This window comes from Myotis brandtii, unplaced genomic scaffold, assembly GCF_000412655.1.
Source record: "Myotis brandtii unplaced genomic scaffold, ASM41265v1 scaffold131, whole genome shotgun sequence".
NCBI lineage: Eukaryota > Metazoa > Chordata > Mammalia > Chiroptera > Vespertilionidae > Myotis > Myotis brandtii.
The window spans coordinates 1033255-1041785 of NW_005354632.1; the positions used below are offsets into that span (position 1 = coordinate 1033255).

At 46.9% G+C, this 8531-nt stretch overlaps 1 long non-coding RNA gene across 1 annotated transcript in view; it reads left to right on the plus strand.

The window, feature by feature from the left end:
• Nucleotides 1-4694, plus strand: part of LOC102242619 — a 6632-nt gene extending 1938 nt beyond the window's left edge. Inside the window, exons 2-3 of the long non-coding RNA XR_313213.2 lie at nt 305-453; nt 4007-4694. This is a non-coding gene — a long non-coding RNA (uncharacterized LOC102242619). The remainder of the gene's footprint in view (nt 1-304; nt 454-4006) is intronic.
• The last annotated feature ends 3837 nt before the right edge of the window (nt 4695-8531 follow it).

An 8531-nucleotide genomic window follows, 5' to 3' on the forward strand; every position in this document is an offset into this window, starting at 1 on the left:
CCGGCCTGTTTGAAATGAATAAAACTAAAAAAAAAAAAGCCCGTACCCTTTTATGTAATGATGTTTACTTTGAATTTATATTAGTTCACACAAACACTCCATCCATGCTTTTGTTCCGGCCCTCCGGTTCAGTTTAAGAACCCATTGTGGCCCTCGAGTCAAAAAGTTTGCCCACCCCTGCTCTAGGGAGAAATTGGGCCAAACTGCTTTCAGTCAAGGAGCCTCTCAGAACCTAGGAGTCCTGGACCCTGCATGTTTATAAGCTTTCTGACTCCTGAGGATTCTGAATGATGTTGGTTGGTAGGAAAGGACGCAAAGACCCCCAGGAGAAACGCATTGAATCCCGTGCGAGGCCCAGATGGGAGTGCTGAGTCTGGCACAGTGAGCAGCCGAGGACAGAGCCTCGCTCTGCACCCACCACACCAGCACAAAGGACCTGCTTTGGGTGAGCATGTGAGTGTGACCCTAGAATCCAAGCACAGAGCATCCTTAACTAAACAAAACTCAGCAGAGACTGGGATGTGAACACTGAACAGCTGAATTCCTATTCACACGTCAAGCTGCTGAAGAATTCCGTGCCAACTGTAGGCTTAGCAGATATGGCTGGTTCCTGTAGCAGCGTTTCCATCCCATTTTCCATCCAGATCCCTTTACTGCTCTTGAGCACACCGGTTTCTGTGGCCTTCCACCAGGAAAATCATCAGGGAAAGTGGGAGTGGACTGCTTTGGATATTCTGCTTCTAAATTCATCTTAGAATGAACCACTTCATTTGTCTACTTCACTCTTAGGACTAGGTCACAGCAGAGTACTTTTGTGGGAGTGAAAGGAAGCTGATCTAAACAGCAGGCAAAAAGTGGAGAATAGCACATGATGAGGTGTTTTTTTGGGGGGGGCCAAGCTTACCTGAGCATTCTGCCCATGGGTTGAGGAGTCAGTAGACTTTCTCTGGGCATGTCCAACATGACTATCTCTTGACTGGTGCTGTACCAACCTGGGCTGCTGTCCTCCATCGATGGTGTCTGGGATCTTTCTTCACCTTGGAAATACCCTTTACTTGTCTCCTATGTTGAAACTTTTGTGCTGTATTTCCATGTTTTGGGAAAGGTTGCATGGGAAATACATCTTTGAGACTTTGCACATCTGAAAATGTCTTTATTCTACCTTTGCACTTGTTTGATAATTGTGCTGGGTATAGAACTCTAGGTTGGAGATCATTTCCATTCAGAATTTTGAATACATTGCCCCATTTTCTTTTTGTTTCCAGGGATGCTATTGAGAAGCACAAAGCCATTCTTATTTTTGATTCTTTGTATATAACTTTTTCTTTCTCTGGAAATCTTGTAGACTATTTCCCCCACTTTTTGAAAAATTTCAGTGAGGTGCCTTAATTTGAATCTATTTTTATTCATTATGTTGGGTAGTTGATGTATTCTTTAAAGCTGGCAACTTTTGTCTTTTATTTCTGGGAAACTTGGGGGACAAATTTCATTTGTGATTCTCTTTTATGTTTTCTCTCTGGAACTTCTATTATTTAGATATTAAAATTCTTAGACTAGTTTCCTAATTTTTCTTTCTTGTTTCTCCAATTCCTCTATCTCTTTGATGTTTTGCTGTACTTTCTGGGAAATTTACTATTGGGTTTTTCAATTCTGCTATTTCTAATTTGCAAGAAGAATTCTATTTTGGCCACTGAATGTTCCTTTTTTGTTTAACGAGGAAACCACTAGCATTCTCTGGAAGCCACCAACCACTTAATCTCTTCTAGCTACTTCCTCCCTCTCAGTCAGCTATCTTCCCACCCTCTTCTATGTGGGCCCCAAGCATCTTCCTTCCATTCATTTTCTCCATCATCCACCCTCCAACCATCAAGCGCCCTCCAACCACCATTTAAAGTTTGTGCCCAATTCTCTGAGAATGATGTAGTATATTTTCTTATCTCCGTTAAAATATCCATACACTTTAATTCTCTCTTTGCATGTTCTCAGTCCCCCCCACACTACTATTATTTTTGTTTGTTTATTTGTTTGGTGTTAATTACCCACATTATCAGCTCTTCTCAGATGCTTGCTAGTACTGGGATATCTGGTCATGAATAAGAGTGTGGGACAATTAATCTGATTGGAAATTCTTAAGCTGATTCAAAACTCTGGGCAAGTGGGTGGAGCTGTGGACTTTGTGCTGCAATGTAGGATTTTTGGAGAACCTCCTTTGTCAGTATTCCCAGTGTTCCTATGTCTCTCTTGACCTACACAGATTCACTAAGAACTCTAAGTGCTCAAAAGAATGCCTGCCACTCGTTACCTATTATTATTATCATCATTTTAGAAAACTTGTACACAGAGAAGCAAACATACACACATCTCAACTAATCAGAAGCACATACCATTGCTAGGATCTTCACAAAGACTTACAAAGGTGCACTCATTCTCAGAGAATTGGGCACAAACTTTAAATGGTGGCTTTGATGCTCGATGGTTGGAGGGTGGATGATGGAGAAAATGAATGGAAGGAAGATGCTTGGGGCCCACATAGAAGAGGGTGGGAAGATAGCTGACTGAGAGGGAGGAAGTAGCTAGAAGAGATTAAGTGGTTGGTGGCTTCCAGAGAATGCTAGTGGTTCCCTCGTTAAACTGGTGTCTAAACACTTTCCAGCTCTCCGGTTCTGGTGGAATGGGTTTTGTTTGGCAACTTGGGGGCAGATCTGTTAATCAGCTCCATGGCTCCTCCGTCGGCCATCCATTTTACGAGCAATGGCACCAAAGAACCAGCTCTGCCAGGGGAGAGAGGAATATTCCATTAATCTGGCTCTGGGTTATTAAGCCACTCTTTCTTCCTGTCACAAACAGATTGTGAAAAACACTGTGTTCTCTCCCATCCTCCGTCTCTGCCTCCTCTTCCCCTTCCACAGTCTGGGGAGGATGGTGAGACTAGCGACGTCTCACTGTTCTCCACCCTGGTGGGTGCTGGCCTCTCTGGCCCTTGGTAATGGGAAGGGCGCCCTTTGCCTCCTTCCCACAGCTGTCCGTCCCCAGCCACCTGGGCGTCCCCTCCAGAAACCTGGCTTGCAGCGCTGGGCTGCTGGTCAGAATGGGAGCTGGTATAGCCTTTGGCAGGGGATCAACTCCAAGAGTCATTGATTTCAACTGCTCAGCATCTTGTCTCAGCTCTTCTTGTGCGTCTGCCTCTCTCAATTCGATTCTAATAACTTTATTGGCACAAGGAGGTGGAGAAAGCATTGCCAAAGTCAATAATCAAGTCTCTGCCACCGGGATGATTCGATTTCCTTTTCCTTGGCTGTTGTTTCATCGAGATAAGCACTGTAGGGGTTCACAGTGTGCTTTATCTTTGGATTATTCTCTGATGAGATAGTTCATGTTAGGAGGCCCGAGTCAGATCATTTCTCCCAGTTCTGCAGCCTCATTATTTTCTATTTCTTGATTTATTCTTGTTTGTTTCCATGTCTTTTTCACACAATGTTTTTTAATGATGAGAAAACCAGGTAAGCAAATATTTACTGAACACCACTATGTCCTAAACAGTGTGAAGGGGTATTTAAACACATAGACTATTTTTTTATTTAGAGCAGGAAAAAAAACGGGGTAGGCTATACAGAAGTGACCAAGTGTGGTTACCCATCCATCCAAGGCGACAAATAATATCATCCCTGTAAGTTAGAAAGGAAAGGAGCTGAATGGCTAAGTGTGTGCAGTCCCAGCTTTCCCCCCCTACTCTGTGTGACTTTGGGCAGACTTCCTTGTGCCTCAGTTTCTTCACCTACGAAAAGGGGAAAAGAACAGTAGCACCCAGCTCTTGTAGTGAGAGTCAGATAAAATTGAACATAGAGTACTCAGAAAAAGTCCTGGCACTGAGTACGCACGTCATAAATGTTAGCTGTCGCCATTATTGTGACTTACAGAGACCTTCACGGTTCTCTTGTCTAAGCAAGAGACAGACAGCCCAAGAGACAGACTGGCCCGAAGTCATAGTTTGTGTCTTTAATTTCAGATAAAGATGCTAATTACCTGAACACTGTGCTGCCCCCCCTGGTCAACGGCGTGAGTTTTGATTCCGGAAACTCGAGCAAAATGTTGGAAAGGGATTTCTCTTCAGCCCACCATGCATTGAATAACCCCTCGCCAAGAACACTGGGAATTTCATGGTCTCCCAAGCACTTGATTTCTTGGCGTGGAGTTGTATAGACATCACCAGCATCCAGCTGAACGATGGGACGTTTGCTACAGCGGGCGTCAGGATGGTGCAGTGGTTAAGAGCCCACAGTCTGGAGCCAGTCAGAGGTGGTTCAAATCCTGGTTCTTCCCTTTTTACGTGCTGTGTAACCTGGGGCCCTCTCTGGGCTTCAGCTCCTCACCAGCAACAGTGGGGGAATGATACTACCCCTTAATGCATCATCATGAGGATGCAACGAAAGCGTGTACAGAGAGCTTAGCCTGGTGCCCAGCACGGAGTACCACTCACTACATGGACAGTAATATGATTTTTATACTGTGTTTTAGGGATCTCTTTCTTCCATAACCTCACTTTATCCTCAAGACATCCTTCTCAGAGAGAACGGAGAGAGTTTTTTATTCCTACTGCCCATCTGAGGGGACGTTAACTAGCAAGTGGCAGTGGCAGACTGAGCTCACGCGGGCATAGTGACTTCCCAGCCAGTGCCCTGTCTCCTATAGTCACTAAAGCAGCAGTTCTCAACCTGTGGGTCGCGACCATTGGAAAACACATATAGCATATCAGATATTTACATTATGATTCATAACAGTAGCAAAATTACAGTTATGAAGTAGCCACGAAAATAATTTTATGGTTGGGGGTCACCACAACATGAGGAACTGTATTCAAGGGTCACGGCATTAGGAAGGTTGAGAACCACTGCAAGGAACCCCAAAACAACCTCATAATTCGGGGGGCGGGGGATAAAGAACTAGAAACCTGAATAGGGGCATCATAAAGTGAAAGTTACAGCCAAGCTTTTGCTATTGCGACACATTACATCAAAACACACCCAAATGAGGCAGATGAAGAAGAGATGGAAGAGAGGAGGCTCCATACAACCCCAAAAGAACAATAAATAAATAAATAAATAACCCCAAAACAACCTCATAATTCGGGGGGCGGGGGATAAAGAACTAGAAACCTGAATAGGGGCATCATAAAGTGAAAGTTACAGCCATGCTTTTGCTATTGCGACACATTACGTCAAAACACACCCAAATGAAGCAGATGAAAAAGAGATGGAAGACAGGAGGCTCCATACAACCCCAAAAGGACAAGGAAGGAAGGAAGGAAGGAAGGAAGGAAGGAAGGAAGGAAGGAAGGAAGGAAGAAAGAAAGGAAGGAAGGAAGAAAGAAAAGAACCTGTAGCTACCTACAGAAATGGACAAACGAACCAATGATCAGAAGCTCCTTGGAAGCTCAAGCCAGAAGAGCCTAGTGAGTCAACCCGCCGGCTTATTCCAGGTCTCGGGCAAAAGCAGACCCGGAGGGAGAGGAGCAGAGGGCCACTGGGTGGCCTGCGGGCCTGCACAGTGCAGTGAAAATGATTCGGAAGATGAACCCGGTTGTTAAGACGATAACCTCTGTATCCGTGTGACCTTACACCAGGGGAAATGGTCATTAAGTCCGGAAGGAATCGATGAGGAGCGAAAGGATGCCTGTTTTCGGCAGATCTTTCCTCTCCCTCCCTCACGAGGCGCCATGAAGGAAGCCCAGTGTAGACCTGCCGAGGGGACGAGCCATTTGTGTCCAAAACAGCTGTCTGAGGGGACCCTGGAGCCAGGAGTGCGCCCATCCTCCGCGCCCTGCTCCCTGTGCCTGCGAGGTCTGGCTGGTCTGCGTGTCCCCAGAACCTCCCAGATGTCAGCCGCCCTGTGATGGGAGGGACGGAAGCAGCAGGGAGCGTGGGGCCAGCCCACATCAGAGGACACGGGCTCCCAGCCCCAGGGGACCCTGCACTCCCAACAGCATCATGTGGCTCTGGCATATCTGAGACTCTCTCTCTCTCTCTCCTTTTTGCCTCCCTGATGATGACTCTGCGTTGTCTTATTATCGGTGTGTGGGCACCGTCATGATGCTCTATGTCACCCAACAGAATCTCCTAGTTCCGCACGCAGGTCAGCTGTCTGCTGGGGCTGGGAGAGTCCTGACCCGCCACCGACCACACACCCTGTGGAGACAGCAGCCAGGTCTGTGGGGCCCGGACCCTGGGCCTCCCACCGGCTGCCACCCCAGTGACTCTGCTGATGGCTCCCTGGTTCAGTGGTGAAGGGGTGGCTGCCAAGGCAGGTGGGCGTGGGAAAGAAAGAATATTATGAAAATCTGAGAAACAGGAGAGGATGGTGGGTCACACGCGGAGAGGAAGGGAGGATGGGAAGGAGTATGGGATGAAGAAAGGCATGTGGTCAGGGACCTGGAGTTAGCATTCCTGCCTGGAAGGGCACGGGGGACTTGGAGCGCATCCACAGAGGGGATCCAGCAAAGACTAGAGCAGCGGTTCTCAACCTGTGGGTCGAGACCCCTTTGGGGGTTGAACGACCCTTTCACAGGGGTCGCCTAAGACCATCGCAATTTATAACAATGAAAATACATCCTGCATATCAGATATTTACATTACGATTCATAACAGTAGCAAAATTACAGTTATGAAGTAGCAACGAAGATAATTTTATGGTTGGGGGTCACCACAACATTAGGATCTGTATTTAAGAGTCGTGGCATTAGGAAGGTTGAGAACCACTGGACTAGAGGATGCCCACATGAGCGTAATGGGAGTCCCAGGGGTGGGCACTGGTCTGTGATGGGCAGGGGAGGGAGCTTCTAGAAGACCCTTCCATCCTCTCCCTGTCCCTGGTCTCACAGCCACGTTGGCGTGTCCTGACTCCACCCACTGTGAGTGGTGCTTGGCAATGGGCACAGGGTGTTTCTGTTGGTGCCCCTTTTCAAACGCGCTGCTGAAAAGGGGTGCGGGGCTCAATGCATGAGTTTGAGAACAACATTTGCTTACAGAGAAGGAACCTTCTGCTCCTTGAAACCTCAAGACGCTCTTTGAGGCACGTCCTCATGGGGGCTCTATTTTGAATTCAGTCAGTTCAGTTGGGAAGTAAGAGCCAGCGTGCTCTCTGGATGTATGGGCAATTAAGTTTTTAACCCAACATTTGTAAAGTGCTGTGTAACTCACAACCATCTTACACATGACCCACTTGGTCCTTGAGACAATTCTACCAGCTCCATTTTCTGGAGGTAAAAGCGAGATCTTAAAGAAGATTCAGAGAAGCCACACAGCTAACGGATGCCCATCAGACGTCCTGATGTTGCTGTTTTGTTTTGCTTCTTTCCTCACACAGCAAATCTTTTGCCACTGCACCAACCAAGCAAATCACAAGGCTATAACCTGGTGCCTGGAGTGAGTGGAAGGATACTGTGAATCTCCTAACACTGTTTGCAGGATTTGCATGCGAGCGCAGATGGGCCCTTTCTCTGGGGAGCGGGTCCACAGCTGGAGCAGATTCATGAGGGTCCTCGATGCCCACAGCGTTAAACAACACAGTATAAAAGGCAGAGCTCTTTGCTGAACATGCCTTTTGCAACCAGTGCCTACCCTCTGCACACAGCAGTGCACAACAAAGCAAAATTCATGGTGAGCACAATATAACAACCTCCAAAAGAAGCTTTTTATAATCCTTTCAATTATCTGGCATTAGGCTACGGAAAACACTCAGATCAATTTGCAAACAATGCCAAACGGAGCCCCTTTAGAATGAAGCAGGAGATGTCATGCCCGAGAAGCCGCCTCGCATGTCTTATACCTCGACCCTTGCAATGTTAAAACAGAGCAAAATAACCGTTGGGTTGGGCCTGAGCAAACTGTGCCCCCCAAACCCTGTTTACAAAGACAACAAATAAATGGTGATGGCAGGAGACTTGACTTGGGGTGGTGGACATACAATACAATGTACAGATAGATGGGCTATAGAATTGCGCACCTGAAACCTATATACTTTTACTAACCCATGGCAGCCCAATAAATTTTTTAAAAATTGGGGAAAACATAACAAAAAGCGGTTATTATGACTGTGGAATGGTTTTTGCATGGCTGCGTGGATGTCCTACTTATTAAATTCCTCAAAGCCAGTGTTGTTTGGTTCCCGAAAGGAGCATTTGCAAGGTAACCTGGAAATCTGTTTCTTTTCGAGCAACATAGTGCATATATCGATGTAGACTCAGCATCCATTCCTAACCTCGTTTCTCCGTTCCCCGCCTCCCTGCGCTGCAAGTGAGGTGTCGGCTGGCCAGTGGGACGTAAGCAGGAGCCTGCAGGAGTTTTCTGTGTATGTTTCGCTTTCCTAATAGAAGGGACAAAAGAGGCAGGACCATCCTTGCCTTTTCCTGTCTGGAGGGCGACTGTGTTGGCTGGACCTGGATCTTAGTCTTCTGTGCCCAGAGGAGAAAGGCCAAGACATCGCAGAGATGTTGGCCTTGATGTTGAGCTGCCAAACCATCGCCAGCACCATCTACC